Raw genomic sequence first — 26,872 nt, 5'->3', positions numbered from 1 at the left:
CCGCGAATTTTACCGGCGTGCATTGCTCCCAATGACGTCGCTAGGACTTCATTGGTTTCGGCGTGAGCATAACTTGCGTCCAGCGCTTTTGTGAATCGACGTACGCAAACGACGTAAAATTCCAAAATTCAACACGGGAACGACGGCCATACTTAACATTGGCTGCGCCTCATAGAAGCAGGGGTTACTATACGCCGGAAAAAGCCGAGCGCAAACTAGGTAAAAAAAAAGCGCCGGGCGGTCATTCGTTTCGGAATCGGCGTGTCTCCTCATTTGCATAATCGTTGCGCAAATAAACGGAAACGCCACCTAGTGGCCGGCCTGGAATTGCAGCCTAAGATCCGACGGTGTAACACAGTTACACCTGTCGGATCTTAGGCATGTCTATGCGTAACTGATTCTATGAATCTTTTGCATAGATACGACCAAAGTATATCAGAGATACGACGGTGTATCAGGAGATACACCGTCGTATCTCTATGTGAATCTGGCCCAACATTTCTACATTTTACATTTCAAAATGTTGAAGTAAAAACTGAACTGAAACATCTAGTCACTGTCTTGCATACTTTTCTAAAGAGTGTCAGCTCTTTGTGCCTATTATTGCACGCACAGGTGGATAAAGGGACAAGCCAACAGGATTTACTGTACAGTACAATGTTACATCTGATGCTTGGCTTGAGCAACCATTTTACACCCCCACAAATAACAGTTTCTGGCCAATAGAACTACAAAACTGCCATCTGTAAGGACAGCCTTAGCTGTGAATTCACTTGAGAAGAAGAAAACATTGACGAAAGACATGTATTGTAGCCTGTTAATTACATTTCTACATGTATTCATCTAACCACACACCATGTCATTTCTATAATAGATCTAAATATTTCCAACAGGACAGTGTGTACATTTGTGTGCTTCCAGAACATGCCCACCCTGTACACAGCTTAGCAAATGGCTAGTAAATTATAACCCCCAAATAATCAGGCCACTTGAAGGGAGGGCATGTACATGTAGATGATCCCTGCCAGTCAGCTGCTAGTTTCCCATGAGTGATGAGCGATTTAGCTAATCCTTGCAATGGGCAGAGTTGAAGCATGCAGTGTTGAGTCTTGCTTTTACCATAGCCTGGCTGAGCATCAAGAAGCTGGGGGAGCATGTGTATGCACTAACATGCTCACTTACATATGCTGTACAAACTCTCTTTTGTGAATACATTCCTGAATGTGTAGAACAAATTGAAATAGAAGGTAAGGAACTAATTTACACTGCAAGGACTTAAAAGGCTCTCTCAACAGATGAAGGACCCCAGGCTAACTATTGCTGAGACAGAACTTGATTACCTTCTAAGTCACAGAATAAGCCAATGATTTTACAGTGACTACAATCCTATATTATTTCTCATTTATTAAGGAACACAGAAAATCTTTTACCTTCAGGACATTCAAAAGCAGTCCAAACGAGGAGTGCACATCACAGCAAACAAATGCTAACACTACCAGGAAAACTGGGTAGTGCCTACAGATCATAGATCTGTCCTAATGACCTCATGGATAAAGCTGTCATCAGATGAATCATCCACACACAGTAGAATTCAGAGAACATGCAAAAATAAGATTGGCTAGCAGCCATGCCAATCTGGGAGTTGCTTGTTGCTGATAAGCCCAACAAATACACAGATCTACTGTAGCAGAGTGCACCTATACATGAAAGAAAACGTGCTCTAAACACATATAGCTAGATTCAGGATGGCGAGCGCATACTTGCAGCGGCGTAGCTTAAGGCATTTAAGCTACGCCGCCGCAAGTTAGCGAGGCAAGTAGATGATTGACAATGTACTTGCCTGCTAAGTTACGGCGGCGTAGCCTAAAGCGGGCGGGCGTAAGGGCGCCTAATTCAAATTTGTCTGAGGGGGCGTGTTTTATGATAATGAGGCTTGACCCGACGTGATTGAAGTTTTTTTGAACTGCGCATGCGCCAGGCGCCTACATTTCCCAGTGTGCATTGCGGCTAAGTCCGCCGCACGGGCCTATTGATTTAGACGTGGATGTAAACGACGTAAATCCCTATTCACGGACGACTTACGCAAACAACGTAAAATTTTCGAATTTCGACGCGGGAACGGCAGCCATACTTAACATTACTATTCCATCTATTTGATGGAATAACTTTAGGCCGCTAATGCATTACGTAAACGGCGTATCTGTACTGCGTCGGCCGGGCGTACGTTCGTGAATAGGTGTATCTACTGATTTACATATTCTACGCCGACCGCAATGGAAGCGCCACCTAGCGGTCAGCCTAAAAATTACACTTTAGGATACGAGGGTGTAAGACACTTACGCCGCTTGTATCTGAGCCTAATTTAAGCGTATCTGATTACCAGAATACACTTAAATTAGCGCCGACACAAATTCTGACTTAGGCTGACGTATCTACTAATACGCCAGCCTAAGTCTCTTTGAATCTGGCTAAAAACCTTTACAGCCAATTAATGCATATGTGTGTGAGCATTAAAGCCCGCCCTATTTGCTGTTGCACAATATGCATTACATGGGTGGCAAGAGATGAATTTGTATGGAATAGTTTGGAAACTTATTCAACTGAAATATTGGGCCAGATCCTCAAAAGGGATACGCCGGCGTATCTACTGATACGCCGTCGTATCCCTGTTTCTATCTTTGGAACTGATCCACAGAATCAGTTTCCAAGAGATAGACAGAAAATCCGGCAGGTGTAATAGTTTTACACTGCCGGATCTTAAGATGCAGTACCGCGACCGCCGCTGGGGGCATTCATCGTCGAAATTACGCGTCGGGTATGCTGCTAATGAGGAGTTACGTCGATCTTCAAAGCTTTTTCGCGTTCGCTACATCGCCGCTACGTTAGTTTCCCGTCGCTTAGTTACACTTTTGTAAACCAGCCCTACTTTTACACACCAGGCGTACTGCTGTGTAAAGTATGGCCATCCTTCCCGCGTAAATTTTTTAAATTTACGTCGATTGCGTAAGCCGTACGGGAATACTGAAATACGCTACGCGCCACGCCGATCAAAAAATGACGTCACGTCGCGCAAAGCAAGTCTGGAAAATTGGCGTCACAAGCATGCGCAGTACGTCCGGCGCGGGAGCGCGCCTAATTTAAATGGGACTCGCCCCATTAGATTAGGAACGCCTTGCGCCGGACGGATTTGAGTTACACCGCCGCAAATTTCCAGGTAAGTGTGTTGTGGATCGATACCTAACTTAGGAAATTTGCGGCAGTGTAACTTAAATCTGTTAAGTTACGTTGCGCTGCGGGGCTGTGGATCTGGCCCATTGAGTCTAGCCAGGGACTTAAAAGTGGAACTAAACCCTCCTATCCTTTACAGCCAAACAAGCAGCCATCCTAACCTCTGTTTGATTTGCAGTTGCCATGGTGCTGCACATGTTATCAGTTATGACACCAGCCATTTGATGGCTTGAAAGTTTGCCTGAGAGCACAAGCAACTGTGACAGTTATGATTCACAGTATGCCTTGAAGATAAGTATTTTGTGAATTAGTTAAATCGATTTGTTCGTTTCTGCACATTCTACACATTCCCCAAAATTCACAAGTTTGCCATACCAGCAGACTGCAAGAAAGCCAACGTGGTACCAATATTTAAAATGGAGCAAGATATATCCCTGAAAACTACAGACCAGTCAGTCTAGCATCAATAGTTTGTAAGCTATTGGAGGGAATGATAAGGGATTATATACAAGAATTTGCTGACAAAAACAGTATTATTAATTAGCAGTAATCAGCTTGGGTTCATGAAAAAAAGTTCTTGCCAGACCAATTTATTATCATTCTATGAGGAAGTCAGCTGCCATCTAGATAGAAGTAGGGCTGTGGACGTGGTATATCTGAATTTTGCAAAAGCATTTGATACAGTTTACCACAAATGTTTACTTTACAATCTGGGGTCTGTAGGCATGGACCATAGTGTATGTACCTGGATAGAAAACTAGCTACAGGATCTCCAAAGGATGGTGATACATAGTGAGAACTCAGAATGGTCCGATGTGGCAAGTGAGGGTCCCCCAAGTATCTGTCCTGAGACCAATACTGTTTAACCACTTGCCGCCCGCCAATGACAGATTGACGTCGGCAAAGTGGTTGTAGAATCCTGACCGGACGTCATATGACGTCCTCAGGATTCTGAGCCGCTGCGCGCCCCCGGGGGCGCGCATCGCGGCGATCGTTGTTGCGGGGTGTCAGTCTGACACCCTGCAACACCGATCTCGGTAAAGAGTCTCTCCCGGAGACTCTTTACCACGTGATCAGCCGTGCCATGCCATGGCTGATCACGATGTAAACAGGAAGAGCCGTTGACGGCTCTTCCTCACTCGCGTCTGACAGACGTGAGTAGAGGAGAGCCGAACGGCTGCTCTCCTGACAGGGTGGGGGGTTCGCGCTGATTGTTTATCAGCGCAGCCCCCCCTCGGATCGCCACACTGGACCACCAGGGAAGCCCACCCTGGACCACCAGGGAAGGGCAAACTGAAAAAAATGCCCAAAAAAAAAGGCTGGAAAAAAAAAAACATAAAAAAAAAAAGATGCCAATCAGTGCCCACATATGGGCACTGACTGGCAACATAGGTGCCGCCCCACAGTGTCCATCAGTGCCACCCCACAGTGTCCATCAGTGCCACCCCACAGTGTCCATCAGTGCCACCCCACAGTGCCCATCCATGCCCAGTGCCCACCTTTCAGTGCCCATCTGTGCCACCCATAAGTATCCATCAGTGCCACCCATAAGTGCCACCCATGAGTGCCCATCTGTGCCGCGTATAAGTGCCCAGTGCCGCCCATGAGTGCCCATCAGTGCCGCCCATGTGTGCCCATCAGTGCCGCCCATGTGTGCCCATCAGTGCCGCCTATGTGTGCCCATCAGTGCCGCCTATGTGTGCCCATCAGTGCCGCATACCAGCGCCGCCAATCAGTGCCACCTTATCTGTGCCCGTCAGTACTACCTCATCGATGTCCATCAGTGCCATCTCATCAGTGCCACCATATCAGTGCCCGTAATTGAAAGAGAAAACTTACTTATTTACAAAATAATTAAGAGAAAAAAATAAAAACTTAATTTTTTTTCAAAATTTTTAGTCTTTTTTTAGTTGTTGCGCAAAAAAAAAAAATCGCAGAGGTGATCAAATACCACCAAAAGAAAGCTCTATTTGTGGGGAAAAAAAGGACGCTACATTTTGTTTGGGTACAATGTAGCATGACCGCGCAATTGCCATTCAAAGTGCGACAGTGCTGAAAGCTGAAAATTGGCTTGGGCGGGAAGGTACGTAAGTGCCCTGTATGGAAGTGGTTAATTCATTCATAAATTATATAGATGATGAGATACACAGCTCAATTTCAATATTTTCTGATAATACAAAGCTAAGCAGGTCAATAACCTCACAGCAAGATGTGAAAACCTTACAAGAAGACCTAAATAAAATAATGGAATAGGCAACTAGGTGGCAAATGAGGTTTAATGTTGAAAAATATTAAGTATATATGAATGCAAGTTACTTGTTAGAGGGACACCCTCTGGGGGAATCCAGGATGGAAAAAGTTCTGGGGATCCTAGTAGATGACAGGCTCATCAATGGCTCGCAATGCCAAGCTGCTGCAAGCAAAGCCAACAGAATATTGGCATGCATCAAAAAGGGGATTAACGCCAAAGATAAAAAGATAATTCCCCCACTCTACAAGACTCTGGTCCGGCCGCATCTTGAGTATACCATCCAGCTCTGGGCACCAGTCCGCAGTGGTATCAGCAGCGACCGTTGATAGTTTAAAAAAAATATTAGATAGGATATTTAATTTACTATTGAAATAAACACACACACACACACACACCACAGGTTGAACTGGATGGACTTACCAACTATGTAACTATATAAGCTTAAAAAGAGTTCTAAACTGGTAAAATTCTGTACTGTATCACCAGATCTAAATACGGCTAAGCTTCCACCGAGATGAAAAAGGATATTTATGACAGAAATCCATCACATTCTAAATCAATATGCCAGTGGGTGGCCTGTGAGTTGGTGAAATACATGTAATACCTTGTTAAACCAAATGCTTGACAAACTGGCTTTTTTTTTACTGTAAGCTCTAGAGAATAAATACAGACAAATGATTCCTAAATGTATCTATATGGTAAGACCAAGTCCAATAACCCCATTAAAATTAATCAGAACTGGATTTGCACTGATCAGAATACAGCAATGTTCTGTGTGTATGCATCAATTCTACACAATTTGCGAATGATGCATAATGGTTATGTAAGATTTTTTTGAGAAACCGGATTATAATCAGCAGATGTTTACCAGGCACTTTCATGTGTTTTGAATAAAGAAGTGTGCATAACAATGAGAACACAATGCACAATTTTGTCACATCCAATCTGTGGATTGGCCCATATGAGTGCCTGTGTCCCAACGCAGATATTGACGTATAACATTCAATTTTTTCTTAGCACGACTTAAAGGTTCAGACTCTGAATGAGAACTACCTGCTGAGCAGCTTCATGCATACTGATAGCTCAGGAGTCATGCTGCTTGTCAGGGTGACAACTGAGATGGTGGTGAAAATGGATAATATGTTTCTAGTGACACAACAATAATATGCCTTATATCCTTTTATATACAGACAGTGTAAATTGTCTATGGATTACATATAATTACCAAATCACTTTCAGTATATGATTTAAAGTATATCCAATGACAACAACATAGTTGTGTGACCATTATGTCAACTAATGTTCATATTCTTTACAATAATAAAAAAAAAAAAATATTGAACACTAATAAACTCATAGGCGTGTGCAGGGGGAGTGCCAGGTGTGCCTTGGCACATCCTAACCACCCTATGTGGCACAGATCCCCCTGATGATATTTCAGCAAAGCCCTTCAATGGGGCTCCTAAAAAAATGCAAAAATATAAAAGAAAATTGTAAAAATAAATAAATAACGAAAATAAACTACACAGCCCACTGCCCTACTGACACCAACCTCTGCTCTAGTGACACGTCCACTGCTCTGCTGACACCATCCATGTTTTAATACATTTTTTAATCTTTGTTTATAAGAGTGTGTGTACGTGTATGCGTTTTTGACCTTTGGGGTGCACGCCCTAATGCAATAGGCTGCGCACACCTTTGAATACACTTATTATATAGAAGTATATGGAGGTGCTGTGTTTGTGTTCAACACATTTATCATCTATTTCCCAGTGGACTCCATCCCTAATCATGTACAAACAATATAAAAACCCTTTCACTAACCAACACCAAGAGGGCAGAAAATAAAATTGTGACTTTATATGCCAATAGTGTTTCATTATATCATATAAATTCCATACACAAAATGAAAGACATTGTTATTTAAAATTTTTATTTTTAACTATGTTTTTTATTTTGTGTATGATTTTTATCTCATGTAATAAAACAGTATTGGCATTTTAACTCGGTGGCTGGGCATGTGATTTCTCAACGGTAGTAAAACATTAATAATTGCTAAACAAGTCCGCAGCTGTAATTTTCTGTAAAATTCAAAGCAATTTGGCAACCTAGAGGAAAGAAAGGTTACCGCTCCAGGTGGGTCTACTGGACGATCAGTGGCTGCTCATGAAGCCAGGAGTGCCGGCAATGCACAAGGCAAAATATAGAAGCTGAAAGGATGGACAGCCGCACTTCCAAAAAAAAACATGGGTTGTCTTTATTAAAAACAATGGATGGAAAATGCACTACAAATAACAGCAAAGGGTGGGATACAGCCTACGCGTTTCGCACTGCGATCAGTGCTTAGTCGTGGCCATGACTAAGCACTGATCGCAGTGCGAAACGCGTAGGATTTATCCCACCCTTTGCTGTTATTTGTAGTGCATTTTCCATCCACTGTTTTTAATAAAGACAACCCATGTTTTTTTTGGAAGTGCAGCTGTCCATCCTTTCAGCTTCTACATTTTTTCAATTTGGCAACCTGGCATTGTTTTGTACAATGTTGATTATTTCCTGCTTGTGTGATTGGCTCACTGATTTTCTCAAAGGTCTGCACTAAGATATAATACAGATTTAGGCATCCCCAGCAATAGGAATTTCAGTTTTGCAGTGAAATCCCTTACTAAAGGGATGCAGACATCGCAACTTTTCTCATTAGAACACTGGAAATGCCACAGCTAATTATAATGAACTAGACCCTCCCAATTAGAACCAGTTGATGGAATTAACTAAACTCAAAATTAAAAAGTGCTGCACTATCAACCAGGTGAAAATTAAACCATAGCACATAAAAGTTAATTTATCAATTATATCCCAAATATGCATAGCAAAAAAAAACGTAAATGGGTGATAATGTCCATGTGATCACTATAAAATCTCCCATTATTCATGCAAGAAAATATGTCAAATAAAATTTGCAAATAATGACTCTTCAGTCCATAAAAATACCTTATTTGAGTTCTTCCATTGAACGCCACACCAGAAGGCTTACCACAAAGACTAGACCCTATATTCAGAATGGTCATAGAGCACTTGGTATAATCAACTGGAGCACTTTTATGGATAAAGGGGTAAGACCTAAATGAATATGTGGTAGTTGCACAGTGTCACCTAGTGGTGTGTGATGAGTGCCAATAAATGCAGAACATAAGTGACACTAAAAATGTGCAATTAATAAAGCTGCTGCTATCACCAGGATGTTATCACAAATAACAATAGATATAGAAAGACATGAAATGTGATAGCGCTGCTGCTAACTAACAAAAATTGAATGAATCCAATAACAATGTGCAATAAACGAATGTGCTGAATAGGTAGTCCAATAAAATATATACAGTATAGATGGTGAAGAGAAGTGTTATTGGAACAAGAAATATTACATAAATGTGCTTCAAATTTTACTGTGAAGAAAAAGTGCTTGGTGAAGGGAACACTTGTCAAAGATTGTCGCCTTGTTTGAGAAGCACTTTTTCTTCACAGTGAAATTTGAAAAGAAGATTTCTTGTTCCAATAACTCTTTATATATATATATATATATATATATATATATATATATATATATATATATATATATATATTTTTTTTTTATTGGACTACTTATTCAGCACATTCGTTTATTGCACGTTGTTATTCGATTAATTCAATTCGCTATCACATTTCATGTCTTTCTAAAGGGGTAATACCACCTTCCTCTGGTACAGAGAGTACCTACGGTTCACACAAACGTATAAAAAAATAGGCACACTGCTGATCTGTCAGTGAGGAAACGAGAGATCTTCTGTTTTAGCTAAGCTGAATCACGATTTCTGTTTTCCTCCAGTGTAACACTCCCCCCTACAGTTATAAATAGGGTTGTCCCGATACCAAGCATTTGCCGAGTACTTGTACTCCGGCAAATGCTCCCCATGCTTCACCCGATACTTGTACTGTCAGGGGTGATCAGTACATGGGGAAGTTACAGGCACCAATCACCACTATATAGTGTATTCCCGCTGTTTATTCCGCCGTGTTTCTCTCCCCTTCCGTGCTCCTCCTCCACCCCCTGGAATTGTCAGGATGGAGAGCGGGGTAAGAGCCGGTAAATCCAGCTCCTTACTGCTCCGAATGGACAGAGTCAGTGATCACTGACTCTGTCCATTCACATAACTGAAACATCGTAAACTGTGATTACATTGTTTCAGTTTATGAATGAAGAGAAGACGCTGTCTTCACTCCATTCATTTTCAGCGCAGCTGATGCTGCTGAGAAAGGGACAGGTGAACATGTGTCCCTAGTCCCTTTCTCTGTCTCAAAGGGGAGATGTCAGAGGTCTGTTAAGACCCCTGATATCTCACCAAAGCCCCCCAACAGGGCTGAAAAAAAAATAAAAAAAAATAAAGAATAAAAAAAATATTGTAGAAAATAAAAAAATAAAATAAAAAACACACTGACACGATCCACCCCCCCCCCCTTAAAAAAAAGAAAGCATTATAAATAAAATAAAAATTGTAAAAAACTACTGACACATGTGCTGCTGTCACATGAGATTAAAAAAAAGTATCGGTATTCGGTATCAGCGAGTACTTGAAAAAAAGTATCGGTACTTGTACTCGGTCTTAAAAAAGTGGTATCGGGACAACCCTAGTTATAAACACATCCCTAGGACATACTTAACCCTTTGATCACCCCCTAGTGTTAACCCCTTCCCTGCCGGTGTCATTTATACAGGGATAAGTGCATTTTTATAGCACTGATCACTGTATTGGTGTCACTGGTCCTCAAAAAGTGTCTTAGGTTCAGATTTTGTCCACCACAATGTCGCAGTCCTGCTAAAAATCGCTGATCGTCGCCATTACTAGTAAATACTAAAATAAAAATGGCATAAATCTAACCCATAGTTTGTAGATGTGATAACTTTTGCGCAAACCAATCAATAAATGCTTATTGGGATTTTTTTTACCAAAAATATGTAGCACAATACATTTTGACCGAAACTAATGAAGACATTTGATTTTTTTTTTTTGGGAATGTTTTATACCAAAAATAAAGGAATATTGTTTTTTATTTAAAATTGCTGCTTTTTTTTGTTTATAGCGCAAAAAAAGAAAAAAAAAACGCTCAATGATCTAATGCCAGTAAAAGAAAGCTCTATTTGTGGGGGAAAAAAAAGGACAATTTTATTTGGGTACAGCACCGCACGACCATGCAATTGTCAGTTAAAGCAACCCAAAAAATCCCCAAAAATGGCCTGGTCAAGAAGTGTGTAAAACCTTCTGGGGATAAAGTGGTTAAAGTGTATGTATGGCCAGAATGTTTGTTAATTTATTTTCTGATGTCTATGTTCTATTGGGGAGAGTTGCCTACTCTTTCTGTCCCAGAGATACAACAGGAAGTGAGAGGATATCTCTACAAAGCGAGGGGAGTTCCCCTTTAGACAAATGTCACCTGAACAACTGTTTACACTGAAATATTTGTTCTTACCTCTTTTTATGGTTACAGCTGTAAAATGTTGGATTTCCTACCAATCTGCCTCGACAAGGGTGACAAGGGTCCACGGAGCAGAAACAGTGGGTGAAATTACCTAGCGGGGACACAGACAGCAATTAAAAAGTGACAGGGTTTCTAATCCTTCCCAACTCTAACCAAAACTAACAAATGAAAAAACTTTTGCTATAGATATACTTTAAAATTATCCTATTTAGTTAAAAGTCTATAGAAAGTCAATGAATACAGGTAAAAATAAAAATAAAAAAAAAAGCTGAAAGTTGTTTATCTCTCGCACTTTTAATATCACCAAACACATCAAATGAACTAATTGATATGAATAATATTTTAATCATACTGCAAGCAGCTATCTAACACCATCAATTTGTGACTATATCCTTTGGTTACACCCTTCCTCGCTATTAACACTTTTGCTTAGAAGTTTTTTTTTTATCTCCTGTTTAGCAATGACAAGCTGAGAAAGAATGATTACCTAGGACTTAAAAATCACATTTCTACTTGTAGACAGTGCCACTTAGAAGCATAAAACAGGAGAAAAAAAATGTAATTTGTTTCGCAGACAGGGTGTAAATTATAATGTCTTAGCTGTATTTTGGATACAAACTGTTTTCAAACTGTAGACTAATGTTCTCAGGCACAATTCTCTGTGTCAAGAAGAAAAACATTGGTCTTTGTTGCAGATATGAACTGGAAGTATACACAGGTGACAGTTACTGGCCATACCTGGATAGGAATTCTGCTGGTTCAGCATGGACTGGCCACATTTTGATGCATATATGGGCACCTCTATCGATCAATTTGTGTACATCCGGCCTGTTGGGCTTTTCCCAAATGATTAGTGCCCCATCGGCAGAATACAATAGCGCTGCTGGAAGGATTCCCCACCCCCCCATCAATATTTAGACCCCTTTCACACTGATGAGTTTTTCAGGCGTTTTAGCGCAAAAAATAGCGCCTAAACACTGCCTGAAAAACTCCTGTCCTGCATTCTCAATGTGAAAGCCCAAGGTTTTTTCACACTGGAGGGGTGCACTAGCAGGACCACTCCAAAGGTCCTGCTAGCAGCATCTTTGGAGCTGTGGAGGAGCGGTGTGTTTACCGCTCCTCCACCGCTCCTTCCCATTGAAAGCAATGGGAATCCGCAGTAATACCTCCGACAATGCGCCTCAGTGAGGGTTAAAACCATGGCTGAATTTGTATGGCTGAATTTGTATGGCTGAATTTGTATGGCTGAATTTGTATGGCTGAATTTACAGCGCACATACATTGCATGTGATCTGCACAGCAGTGAAGTGTGAATCACACGCAATGTCTAACATCGCACCAGTGTGAACCCAGCCTAATAGTCTAAAGCCTAATGCAGGCCATAGATTATGCAATTTTCTTTCCTTTCTATATGGGTGGAAGGAAAAAAAAACTGCTTGATTCCTCCATCAAAACAGTAAGGCCCCTTTCACACTGGGGCGGGAGGTGCGCTGACGGTATAGCGGTGCTATTTTTAGCTTTTTTTCCACTATAACGTTGGAATTGCAGCAGAATTGCGTCTGTATTCGGCCGCTAGCGGTGTGGTTTAAACCCTCACTGCTGGGCATATGGACGTATGGGTACATTCCCCTTTAAGACGCAGCATTGTGGGCACGCGCGCCGCAAACTCTGTGAGGGTGACCACGGGTCCAGTGCACTTGATGTCCGCCGGGAGTCGCGCGATTGTCTCACGGAGAGGAAAAACGGGGAAATGCTGATGTAAATTAGCATTTCCTCGTTTTGCTTAGTGACAGGACACTGATCACTGCTCCCTGTGATCGGGAGCAGTGATCAGTGTCATGTCACACGTAGCCCAGCCCCCACATAGATAGCACACATCCCTAGGACACACTTAACCCCTTCAGCGCCCCCTACTGGTTAACCCTATCACTGCCAGTGTCATTTCCACAGTAATCGGTGCATTTCTATAGCACTAATCGCTGTATAAATGACAATGGTCCCAAAATGGCGTCAAAAGATGTTTCCGCCATAATGTTGCAGTCACGATAAAAATCGCTGATCGCTTACTAGATTACTAGAAAAAAAATATTAATAAAAATGCCATAAAACGACCCCGTATTTTGTAGACGCTATAACTTTTGTGCAAACCAATCAGTAAGCGCTTATTGCGTTTTTTTTTTACCAAAAATATGTAGAAGAATACGTATTGGCCTAAACTGAGGAAAACAATTTTTTCTTGGGGATATTTATTATAGCAAAAAGTAAAAAATATACTGTATATACTCGAGTATAAGCCTGAAAATGCCCCCCTCGGCTTATACTCGAGTCACCTTTTTTGCGCCTGATCTCCCGGACTTTGGGGACCTGGTACCGGCCGGCCGTAGGTCCCCTAAACCCCAAACTTGGCACACGTGTAGCCCCACTCTTCCTCTACAAGTATGCAGTTTGTTGTCCGGGGGACCTACGGCCTGGGGGAAAACCGATTTTTCAAAGCCGGGTACCCCTTCTATAGACTCCCATGTTAAACGTCAGTCTAGTCATGGACACAGTGAGGCATGGGCACAGTGAGGCATGGACACAGTGAGGCATGCACATGGACACAGTGAGGCAAAGTGAGGCACAGTGAGGCATGCAGATGGACACCCTAGGCTTACACTCGAGTCAATAGGTTTTCCCATTTTTTTGTGGTAAAATTAGGTGCCTCAGCTTATATTTGGGTCAGCATATACTCGAATATATATGGTAGGTTTTTATTTTATTTTGTTTATAGCGCAAAAAAAAAAAAAACTGCAGAGGTGATCAAATAACACCAAAAGAAAGCTCTATTTGTAAGGAAAAAAGGACATCAATTTTATTTGGGAGCCACGTTGCACGACTGCGCAATTGTTAGTTAAAGCAAAGCAGTGATGAATCGCAAAAAGTGCTCTGGTCCTTGGGGAGCCAAATGGTCCTGGGCTGAAGTGATTAAAAGTGACCCTTTTAGTATTTTTACAAGACTACAACAAAAACATTTTGAACATATCACAACACACAACAACATTATAATAAAAAAGTGAATTTTCCAAGGATCGAATTAGGCATTCAGTCTGCTGCAAGCAGGAGAAAGCAGACATACAGCGTAACAAGAAATATATAACAGATGCTGGTCCACTTTAAGCTGAGACGATTGAACTTTCTGAGTCAACCATGTCTAACTAATTTTATTGGTTGTAGGCAAGGGGTCAGACTGTAACATACTTCCCATTATGGGATGATGGTTAAGGGGCTGGCAGATGTGACACCAAGTTTCAAACTCTGCCCTCCTGTTGTCAAACATATTAAATTAATTTTACAGGAGAGGACACAAATGTTAAAAAAAAAAAAAACTGTGTGAGCTGTTAGCTTTGGTTTTGGAATGTGCAGCAAAGTAAAGCAAATGAATGCCATCTTACCACACCAGAGATGAATGAGAGGAAGAAGCACAAGTAAGTATCAGATTTTTTTTTCATCTTTAGGACTCAAAAATTGAACTTTTACACTTATCGTGTTCCTCCCCCCTCCGGTGTAACATTTGGCACCCTTCAGGGGGGAGCAGATACCTGTCTAATCCAGGTATTTGCTCCCACTTACAGCGATATATGCCATGTTTGGCCCCTCCTTTGTCCCCCTGCTGTCTTCTGAGAGACACACAGGTCCCACAAGACAGCAGGGACCAGTGATGACTTGCATATGTGCAGTAGGGAACCGAGCTGTGAAGCCGCAAGGCTTCACTTTCTGATACCCTTACTGAAGATGGCGGCGCCTCCACCCGGGAGCCGAGGGGACGTCGGCTTCGGGTGAGGACATCGCGGGTGCCCTGGACAGCTAAGTGTCCATATTTTAAAAGTCAGCAGCTGCAGTATTTGTAGCTGCTGACTTTTATATTAGTTTTTTTTTGGCAGAACTCCGCTTTAAATACAGCTGGTGTGCCGAAGGAACTGAGCCTCTGTTTAAAGAACCAGATGTTGTTTTTTAGAACAAGTGTGGAGAGATAAATCACAGGGCTTTTTTTTAAATGGGGTTAATTTACTAAAATTGTAGAGTGCAAAATCTGGTGCAGATCAGGATAAAAACCAATCAGCTTCCAGTTTTTTTGCCAAAGCTTAAAGTGGAAGTAAAGTTTTTTTTTTTTTTTACAAATGGTTGACAGGCAGGGTATGGTCTCTTCTGCCATAAATGCATCCTTCTGCCTGTGAGCTGTCATGTTAGTTGAGCCTTGCATGTGCAGCTTAGCAAATATTTACGGGCCCGATCCATGCCGCGGCGACTTGACTCCCATGCGCCTGCACGGGAGTCACGTCATCGCGGCCTGGCCTATCAAATGGCCATAGGCATGGGAGCCTAAAAGAACACCGGCAAAGATGGAAGCGCCGGGGGACTGCCACATCTGTCCTATCGCTGCGCTGAAGGACACCATATGAAAGGTAAGTCTGCCAAATTTGTATAGCAGACTTTACTTCCCTTTTAATTAAAGAAGCTGATTGGCTACCATGCACAGCTGCACCAGATGTTTCACTCAGTTTTAGTAAATCAATCCCACATCTCTATTCTATAGCAGAAAAGTCAATCACACTGAGATTTCACATTCCTTTAGTGCAAATTGTGATTTATACACAAAAACAGACAACTTACAGAAATTAAATGAAATCCCAAAACCACTAAACTCTATTTTCAAGCAAAAGTTGCCTTCAGAAGAAAATGTAGTGAAATAATTTGGAAAGTTGTTAACATCACAAGGGATTCCTCCACAGGCAAAGATTCCTTTAATTGGGATAAAGTAAGACTTCTTCACAGATGTTGTTTGCTGATAATCTTTCAAGAACACATACCCAGGGCTCCCCGTTGGGCATATAAATTGAAGGTAACAACATCAGAAGTATCCCAGGATGCAGTCGTAAGAGTGTGTTTATAACCTGATAATTCCTGGCGCTTCTTCGGGCTGGGTTTTGGTGGGCTGAGAATGAATTTTTAGTGGGGTTTTATAGTGTTGTTAATAGCAAACGGCGTGACTTCCACCAGGTGAACAAGCATGCTTCCTTGTATAAGTCAAGCATCATAAGATTTCCCTTGCATCATGCAACTCTGCTTTTGCAATAATTGACAAACGGAAGCAAGACGAACACACATAATGCTGTCCAGTTTAAGTGACATGTAAAGATAAGATATTAGTATATATATATATATATATATATATATATATATATATATATATATATATATATATATATATACAGCCCTCAAAATTTCCACTTGCCTACTAGCATTTGGCGAGTGTATTTAAGCTGGGGGCGAGTGATGACAGGGCTGCATGACCAATCTCCCTCCAATCTGAGCCTACACTTAGAGGAAATGTGCATGCTCAGGAAAAGTAGTCTGGTGAGCCGCGTACAGGCAGAGCAGTACACAGGTGCTCTCCTTACAATTCTCATTAAGCCATGGGACCTAACAGTATGACCTCTCTGAGCCTGCCGCCCCCTCCCCTGGGCCCCGACCAATGTAGCTGGAGAGCAGAAAGTAATGAGTGAGGTGGAGGATTGCAAAAATTACCACTCCGGTGCAGCGCTCACTGAAAGTTGCCCTGACATGAGAGCGGCAGCCTTCTAGTTTGTGCAGTTTTCTTCTCCTTGTGCTCTATGTAGGTGTCCAGCAGTTTAGCCTGAGCACTGTGAACAGACTGGTCTCAATGTGTGCTGTGCACTGTCAGTGTGCGCTGTGCTATGGTGTCAATGGCTGTGCAGTTATGTGGATCTCAGCGCTGGATTGTACTTCCTCCCGCTGTGCTGCAGCTCCTCTCCTCTCTGCCAGCCTGAATAAAAGGGGGAAGTGGGGACATGCAAGCGTGGAGCCACACACACAGGCTCCTGATGATGAGATGAATGGGAGAGAGAGAGAGGATGGATGGGAGTTGCAGAGGAGACAGCAAGAGAATGGGGAAGAGACCCAGTTCTAGTGCCCTGTCCCTCTGGTCTGCCCCCAGTGCCCCGTCCCTCTGGTCTGCCCCCAGTGCCCCGTCCCTCTGGTCTGCCCCCAGTGCCCTGTCCCTCTGGTCTGCCCCCAGTGCCCTGTCCCTCTGGTCTGCCCCCAGTGCCCCGTCCCTCTGGTCTGCCCCCAGTGCCCCGTCCCTCTGGTCTGTCCCCAGTGCCCTGTCCCTCTGGTCTGCCCCCAGTGCCCTGTCCCTCTGACAGAATTCTCACCGCTCCAGGTGAGCCTCGTGATGATCAGGGGTTGTTGAACCACCAGGGTGCTGGCAATGCGGTAATGGCAAAAAACAAAAGAACAAAAGCTGGACAGCCGCACTCCAAAATTTTCTTTAAAAGAGATGTCTTTATTTTCAACTGTGCATACAGTCACTGCAAGCCCACAAAAATCAGTATGGCCAACGTTTCGCACTGGCGTCAGTGCTTAGCCATGACTAAGCACTGACGCCAGTGCGAAACGTTGGCCATACTGATTTTTGTGGGCTTGCAGTGACTGTATGCACAGTTGAAAATAAAGACATCTCTTTTAAAGAAAATTTTGGAGTGCGGCTGTCCAGCTTTTGTTCTTTTGTTTTTTCCCCTGTCCCTCTGGTCTGCCCACAGTGCCCTGTCCCTCTGGTCTTCCCCCAGTGCCCTGTCCCTCTGGTCTGCCCCCAGGGCCCTGTCCCATTTTGTTAAAGTTGTTGTTGGTAATATTTAATTTTGTAACTTGATTCTGCATAAAACATTGTCATTCCATGAGATAATCTACGAGGGCGTGTTTACGGGTGCAATTAGGCGCAGGACAGTGTATGAATTAGGTGGGGCAACTGGTGGCGAGTAACTCTTGAGGCCTGGCTAGTAGCTCAGGACTTGAAATTTTGAGCCCTGGTATATATATATATATATATATATATATATATATATATATATATATATATAAAAGTAAAAAAATTAAATAATAATTAAATAAGTCAGTAGAATCAGGTAAAAACATTATGCATTTGGTTCACCATTTCCAGTACCCAAGCCAACCACAATCTACAGGGCATAATGATGAAGGCAAACCACAAATCTTCACACCCGACAGGAAACCTTGCTGTTACTATGTATTATAATAATGCATGTAAAAGCAATGTTTCTGATTAGAAAACTAGCATATTGAAGAAGTACAGGGAGTGGGATATCTCATACCATAGCCAATAGGGGCCATGCAGCACTTGGAACCAAATAATCTCTCACAAGTTAAAGTTGAGGAGTGGGGTAAGGCGCCATGACTTAAAGGGGTTGAAACGGTTTGTTTATTATTTTCTAAACAGGTTCCTTTAAGCTAGTGCATTCTTTTCTTTTGATTTCCCTTCTAAATTCTTTTTTTCTTTGTTTTCTTTGTCTGAATTTCTCACTTCCTGTCCCTCCTCAGTAAGCTGTTCAGTAAGCTGTTCTGGCTGACTAACCACCGTTGGAATGATGGTGGAAAACTTACTGAGGAGAAACAAGAAGTGAGAAATTCAGACAAAGAAAAAAAAAACATTGAGGCCTCGTACACACGACCGAGGAACGCGACGGGCGAAACACATCGTTTTGCCCGTCGAGTTCCTTGTTAGGCTGTCGAGGAACTCGCCAAGCCAATTTTCTCCATTCCCGTCGAGGAAAAAGAGAACATGCTCTCTTTTTGGCTCGTCGAGTTCCTCGACAGTTTCCTCATCGAAAAATGTACACACGACCGGTTTCCTCAGCAAAAAAAAAACAAACAGCAAATTTCTTGCTATTTTTTGCCGAGAAACTCGGTCGTGGGTACGAGGCCTTAGAAGGTAAAAATCGAAGGAAAAGGTAAGTGAATCAACAATGCATTAGCTTAAGGGAACCTATTTAGAAATAAAAAACAACCCTTTACAACCCCTTTAACCACTTAAGGACCAGCCCATGTACATATACGTCCACAATATGGCACGTACAGGCACATGGGCGTATGGGTACGTCCTCGCCTATTAGCGGGTGGGGGGTCCGATCGGGACCCCCCCCGCTACATGCGGCGGTCGGGTCCGCTCGGGGAGCGATCCGGGACCACGGCGCGGCTATTTGTTTATAGCCGCTCCGTCGCGATCGCTCCCCGGAGCTGAAGAACGAGGAGAGCCGTGTGTAAACACGGCTTCCCCGTCCTTCACTATGGCGGCGCATCGATCGCGTCATTCCCTTTATAGGGAAGACACGATCGATGACGTCATTCCTACAGCCACACCCCCAAACAGTTGTAAACACATACTAGGTGCACCCTAACTCCTACAGCGCCACCTGTGGTTAACTCCCAAACTGCAACTGTCATTTTCACAATAAAGAATGCAATTTAAATGCATTTTTTGCTGTGAAAATGACAATGGTCCCAAAAATGTGTCAAAATTGTCCGAAGTGTCCGCCATAATGTCGCAGTCACGAAAAAAATTGCTGATCGCCGCCATTAGTAGTAAAAAAAAAATAAAAAATAAAAATGCAATAAAACTATCCCCTATTTTGTAAACACTATAAATTTTGCGCAAACCAATCGATAAACGCTTATTGCGATTTTTTTTACTAAAAATAGGTAGAAGAATACGTATCGGCCTAAACTGAGGAAAAAAAATGTTTTTATATATGTTTTTGGGGGATATTTATTACAGCAAAAAGTAAAAAATATTGCTTTTTTTTCAAAATTGTCGCTCTATTTTTGTTTATAGCGCAAAAACTAAAAACCGCAGATGTGATCAAATACCACCAAAAGAAAGCTCTATTTGTGGGGAAAAAAGGACGCCAATTTTGTTTGGGAGCCACGTCGCACGACCGCGCAATTGTCTGTTAAAGCGACGCAGTCCCGAACTGTAAAAACACCTTGGGTCTTTAGGCTGCATATTGGTCCGGGGCTTAAGTGGTTAAATGTTAATAAAGATAACATGCTAAGGAATTTTTAAATATATTAGCTTTAGTAGTTAGTAGTCATCAACACTGTAGTTTGATCATGTGCACCCTCACAGTAGCCTTATAAAAATCTCTCCTTCACCCCAGAAACCACATATAAATCTCTCTAAACCACTATATACATATATTCTATTGTAACATATATTCTACCTCTACCCCCCAGCCCCAAACAACTCTCTTTAACACACACAAAACTCCCCCACAATCTCTTGTCACCACTCCATTGACTTATATATTTAAGGATTGCAAGAAATTATTTTTTTTACCAAATCTTCAAAGTTAAATGTCCAAAAATCAAGAGTGTAGTCAATGCCCACTGAGTACCAATCACCTAATTGTACAAAAAGAGATGTTTTTATGCCCTTTAGATTACTTAAATATATTTACAGTAGTCTCCACAGCGAAATATTATAAAACTGTGGATAGCGTGGCATACTCCACATTAGGCAAATTAAATAAATGCTATCTAAATTCAAAGGTTCTAATAAAAGATCAAAGGGATGTAGCAAACAGCATCCAAAATTCATTTTACAAACTTTTTATCAATGCACAGATCCCACTTTTAAAATGGTATGTTGGCACAGATGTACCTTTGAATCAATGTGTAAGAATTACTTTCTGCTGAAAGGTGTACATGGTGACTTTACAGCTATATTGCCTGTTTGTGAATCCATTTTCTAACAATAGAAAATGTAATAACTTGTGAATCTTGGACAGGCTAGTAAAAGCAAAGTGGTCTCCCAGTGTTTGTAATTGGGTTGCAATCAGAAGTCAAAAATTGCAGCCATAACCATCCCATGTCCTTTGAAGGGTAGACAGAAGTGGAATGTTTAAAAGCATACAAATTTGGGTTATCTTTATTCCTATATCATAAACAAGGGTTTTTGTAGAATATGCATTAACTCTACTTCAAGACTATGTATCCCAGTATGGTACAGTTATTCATTTTACATGTAAAAAAAAGGTAGATAGATAGATATGTGGATTGATATATTGATAGATAGATAGATAGATAGATAGATAGATAGATAGATAGATAGATAGATAGATAGATAGATAGATAGATAGATAGACAGACAGACAGACAGACAGACAGACAGATAGATAGATAGATGTATAGATAGATAGTCAGACAGACAGAGATAGATAGATAGATAGATAGATAGATAGATAGATAGATAGATAGATAGATAGATAGATAGATAGTCAGACAGGATAGATAGACAGATAGATAGATAGATAGATAGATAGATAGATAGATAGATAGATAGATAGATAGATAGATAGATAGATAGATAGACAGACAGACAGACAGACAGACAGACAGACAGATAGATAGATGTATAGATAGATAGTCAGACAGACAGAGATAGATAGATAGATAGATAGATAGATAGATAGATAGATAGATAGATAGATAGATAGATAGATAGATAGTCAGACAGGATAGATAGACAGATAGATAGATAGATAGATAGATAGATAGATAGATAGATAGATAGATAGATAGATAGATAGATAGATAGATAGATAGATAGATAGTCAGACAGACAGACAGACAGACAGACAGATAGATGTATAGATAGATAGTCAGACAGACAGAGATAGATAGATAGATAGATAGATAGATAGATAGATAGATAGATAGTCAGACAGGATAGATAGATAGATAGATAGATAGATAGATAGATAGATAGATAGATAGATAGATAGATAGATAGATAGATAGATAGATAGATAACAGATATGACAGATTATATAACAATTATGTAGAGAGTAAAGTGCAGCTATTTTGTAGCAGAATATGTAAAAAAAATATGTAAAAAACAAACTTCTGGAGGTAGTCACAGGCAATTCTCAACTTATTCTGCCAGGTAAAGCGACAACACTTCTGGATAGTGTTGGAGCTTGACACTACCTACTGCTCCTGCACATTCCTATTGACCAATTATTATAATGGGTAGTACCATTGACCAGTAGGATTGTGCAGTAGCGAGAAAGGCATGGGCGAGGCAAGCTATAGTAAAATCAGAAAGCATGACAGCTTTGCTTTGCAGAATGGCCTGACATTTGACCATTAACACAAGAATCTGGAGGTTTCCAGGAAACTATACCCACATTTATGTACAATGTATTTATTTGCCTATGCTGGTAGACTGTAGGCATCTTAAAGCTTACTTTTAAGTTCTAACTGGAGGGTTCAAAGGGCCAGATTCAGGTAGAATTACGTTACGCCGCGGCGGCTTAACGTATCCCATTTACGTTACACCGCCGCAGGTTTACAGTGTAAGTGCCTGATTCACAAAGTTCTTACCTGTAAACTTGCAGGGGTGTAACTTAAATCCGCTCGGCGCAAGCCCGCCTAATTCAAATGGGGCGGGCACCATTTAAATTAGGCGCTTTCCCGCGCCGAACGTTCTGCGCATGCTCCGTTAGAAAATTTCCCGACGTGCTTTGCGCGAAATTACGGCACCCCGACATTTTTTTTGAACGGCGACGTGCGTTACGTAGTTTCGTATTCCCGGAAGTCTTATGCGAAAAAAAAAATTGAAATTTGACGCGGGAACGACGGCCATACTTTAACATGGCTGTTCTAAAGATAAGCCATGATAAAGCAGGCGGAAGTTTGCGACGGAAAAAAACCAACTAGCGACGACGTAAGAGATTGCGACGAACGCGCGTATCTTCGTGGATCGCCGTAACTAGTCATTTGCATATTCCAAGCCGACCGCAATAGAATTGCCACCTAGCGGCCGGCCTAGAATTGCATCCTAAGATGTCAATTACACCTGTCGGATCTTAGGGCTATCTATGTGTAACTGATTCTATGAATCAGCCACATAGTTAGGACGGGCAGATCACAGAGATACGACGGCGTATCTCTTTTGTGAATCTGGCTCAAAGTTTTCATAAATGCACGCAAACGCAAGTATTAAACTGGCCACATATACAGGAAAAAAACATCAACAACTCAATACATGAATTGAATTCAGTTTCCATAAATTATTGAATATTGCACCCAGTTAAGTTGAAATGCAAAGCATAACGTTAATCAACAATAATTGTAGCTTTTTTTCCTATGTCGGAACATGTGGGCACTTACCCATATTATAAATGTACAGTACATGTTCCTGCAAAACCATTCTATGTGGGCTAACTAATAATATCTTTGCCTTAAGCTAAAAAATGTATTAAAAGCACTATTACAATTGGCACCAGGTAGTAATAGGACTCAGTATTCACCCACAATTATGCATTTAGATATACTGTACAAAATATGCACATACCCTCACTATTGATAAATTTATGACATAGTTGTAATCATATACGCTGTACGTAAATGTGACATTTAACCACTTCAGCTCCGGAAGGTTTACCCCCCTTCATGACCAGGCCATACGATATGGCACTGCATTAATTTAACTGACAATTGTGTTTTCGTATGACGCTGTATCCAAATAAAATGTAGGTCTTAGTATGCAATACTATACTAATACACTGGTATGGAAGGGGTTAACATCAGGGGCAATGAAAGGGTTAAATGTGTGCCTAGAAAGTGATTACTAACTGTGGGGGAGGTGCTTGTACTATGGAAAGGCAGAGATCCGTGTTCCTGCTTTGTAGGAACACATTATCACAACCTTCCCTTCTCACAGAACGGTGATCTGCCTTGTTTACAAAGGCAGACCACCATTCTGCCTGTGCCCCAAACAATCAGCGGGTCCCGGCGGACATCGCATCCACTAGACCCCGCTGATTGGCTCGTGCTGTGTCCAATCACAGCGGGAACGTATCGCCGGTGGCGTGCCCCAGACCTGGACGTGCAAGATTACATACAGATACGTGATTCTGCCCAGGGGAGCCGTCATATATATGCAGTATACAATCGACAATTGACTAAAATAAATCTGCCATAAAAAGGTGACATTCTTATGACAGTGGACTGCTTTGATTTTTATTATTTTTAGGGCAGGAGAGTTGAACCTATTGCTACACCCCAAAATTCACATATATTTATATAAAACAATATTAACTCTGCCCAACAGAAATGTGGTAATCATCAAAATAAGAGGAATGTGCAGATGAAGTTTTATAGTAAACATACTGCATTATAAAAAGAAAAAAAGTGGTGATTTCATAAAAACCTGATTGTTGTACACTCATTTTTTTTATTATTTAATGATTGTATTTACAAATAAGGAAATACAAGGAGAAAGTGTGCTTTCTTATGTCAGTATTAGGGGCATCTAATTAATTCAACTTTTTGCATCTTAACAGAGAATTGACCATTTCCATTTGGAAAATACTTGTATATAGATTTTGGAGCCCATGGCTAGGAATTGAATTCAATTGTGACATGTGCCTGGGTACTAGTTTCCTAAAGTAAAGAACTGGTGAGTGCTTCTGAAAAGGGCATTAAAGATTGAAGAGAACTATCTTATGAATTGAGTCCAGCAGGAAATTAAGGTATAACACTGCCACTATATGTGAACTATTAAAGGGACAGTTTAAACATGAACACTGCTTCCTGAATTTTTTTCTTGAAAGTTAATTGCAGTTTAATGCAGTTATCCTTTAGCTTAACACCATCCTCCAGCACCCATATACTACTATATTGCTGTCTGTAATGGACCAGCTGGGAGATATAACGGTGACAGTTGTGAGTCTGCCCATGGGCTTTACAGCATTGATCTGGAAGGAGTGTGGACAGGCGAGTATAAGAGTTAATGGATCCCAGCCACCAGCTGTAAGTTCTTCAACATGTGTCCTTGCTAGAATGTATTTAAAGGCTACCTCCACTTTTAAAGTGTTTGTAAACATTTACAGACCATTTTAACCTACAGGTAAGCCTACTGTAGATTAGGGCTTAAATGTAGGTGCAACAAATATCTCCTAAACCTAAACGGTTTAGGAGATATTTGCAAAAGAAAGGCACCGATGTCTATGGCGCATGCACCGTAGACAACGGCACGCAGGTGCACTGAGCGTGTCGTTACTAACGCCGATCATGCTGCAGGAGTGACGTCATCGCGGCTCTGGCCAGTCACAGCGCCGGAGCCCAATATGTGGAAGTGATTCGTGGAGAGATGGCACCGATGAAGGAGGTGACCGAGCACCACTGCGGGGGCTTCGATTTCAGGTAAGTACTTTATAATGAGCTAGTATGCTATGCACACTAGCTCATTATGCCTTTGTCTTGCAGGGTGTTTTAAAAAAAATAAAAAATAAAAAGAGGGTTTACTTCCTCTTTAAGACCATGTTACATGGTACACCCATATTGAAGTGTAACATGTAACATGGTCAAGCAGTACTGCTGGGACCTTGAAGAAACGGACATACCCCGAAAGCTTGTCCTGAAAAATTGTATAATTGTGCAAATAAAAAAGTATTACAAACAGTACTCAACTGAAAGTCAGAGAGCTGGAGGGAGAATCTGCCTAGTCCTGTGAACTTAACAATACAGATTGGTTTGGAGGAGTTGGGTCTTAAGAATCTATGGATTCCATTAGAAAACTGTCGCTGCAATTCATGGTGGGCTTTCTAAGTTTACAGCCCAATATAGAGAGATTGCTTTGATTCATCCTATAGATACCTTCAAAGACATATGTATGTCTCTCTCCGGTATCATCTTCTAATAGAGGGAATCACTTGTACAAATGTAGCGCTACCCCTGAAGGAGCCGCTGATTTGTTTTTGGGATCGGCATATTGAGTTACCTTAATGTGGCGTATGGGTGCAGTTGAAGAACAAAACAGTGAGCGAAGGTCCAGACAGTGAATAAACGGTTTTCCAATGCTTTATTCCAGACCAAACATGGCCAAACATCAACATTAAGTGGGAAGAGCAGGTTGATGAAGAAAAAGGAGAACCTTGCAGTGCCAGGCCCAGATATTAGTTGAGCAGTACTTGCTCAATAGAGTACCAAATTGTTACTCGTCGCCACTCTAGTTGGAGTGGGTAAAGTGCCCCCGGACAGACCCCTCTCACAAGCCTGGCAGCCGAAGTGTCACTTAGGATTTGCTGGGAGGAACAGATCTCTCTCACAGACCTGGCTCTAGGGCCTCTGCCACAGGCCAATTACTTTAGGTGAGCTAGATGGATAAATGGAGCGAATACTCCCAGTAGGTTTTAGCATAGGTCACCGGCTGACAGCAAAACGTACCATCAGCATTCCGGTCACCAGATCCCGGATTGGTTCATTCAAGCCCTGTTGGACAACCTGCCCCCGGGTTCTCCTCAAGCTGACCCCCCAATCGAATGGCACCCAGCCTGGGATCCTTTCAATAGAACTGGGGATCCAGTAAGTCACTGGAGTCCCTTTTTTACCTCCGGATGAGGGTTTATGCAGACTGCAATTCTGGCCTGGTGGGCCTCACTGGCGGGGTCCATGGATGCGCGCACCCTGAAGGTGGATACCGCACCTGGAACCGGGACCCCGCGAACCTTGGTTAGCACATGACACATGTCACAGATATAGCCCTCCCCAGCATGCCTTGCAAGGGAGAAACTTCATCCCTGGAGCACAGACTGACCCAGTGGACGTTTCTGGAGTGACAGAAGTCCCAATTTTAGCAAATTTTGAATGGGAGCAAAGTAACTCTCCCATTCCCCACTAACTTTAGCGTAGTGCTCATACTGAAAGTAAGGGGGCGCTACACAAACAAGACACATTTGTTGTCGTAAAATTTTAAAGCATGCTATCCAACATTTGTTGTCGGAAATTCCGAGAACAATTGTCCAATGGAGCGTACAAATGGTCGGATTATCTGACAAAACCCTGCCATCACATATTTGTTGTTGGAAAATCCGATCATGTGTACAGGCCTTTACTCTACATGGTTGTTGGCAGATCTAAGGAAGATTTTACAAAAACACTGTATATTGTATGGTCAGCTTTATAATAGTTAAAAGAGTTGGATGTTTTAAAATATTTTTTATGTAACATAACTAGCTAAAAACA

The 26,872-nt window shown here is 41.7% G+C and overlaps 1 protein-coding gene across 9 annotated transcripts in view; it reads right to left on the bottom strand.

Moving 5' to 3' along the window:
• Nucleotides 1–26,872, bottom strand: part of ADGRB2 (adhesion G protein-coupled receptor B2) — a 609,344-nt gene that overhangs the window by 330,575 nt on the left and 251,897 nt on the right. For 8 of the 9 annotated variants that reach the window (XM_040337071.1, XM_040337074.1, XM_040337076.1 and 5 more), the window contains exon 2: nt 10,979–11,078. The exons of the other annotated variant lie outside the window; for it this stretch is intronic. The gene's annotated coding sequence lies outside the window, so the exon portion shown is untranslated. The remainder of the gene's footprint in view (nt 1–10,978; nt 11,079–26,872) is intronic. 9 annotated transcript variants of the gene reach the window in all.

The sequence above is a fragment of the Rana temporaria genome, chromosome 2, assembly GCF_905171775.1.
Source record: "Rana temporaria chromosome 2, aRanTem1.1, whole genome shotgun sequence".
Lineage (NCBI taxonomy): Eukaryota > Metazoa > Chordata > Amphibia > Anura > Ranidae > Rana > Rana temporaria.
The sequence above is the reverse complement of the archived record's forward strand: the minus strand, read 5'-3'. Positions and strand labels throughout refer to the sequence as shown.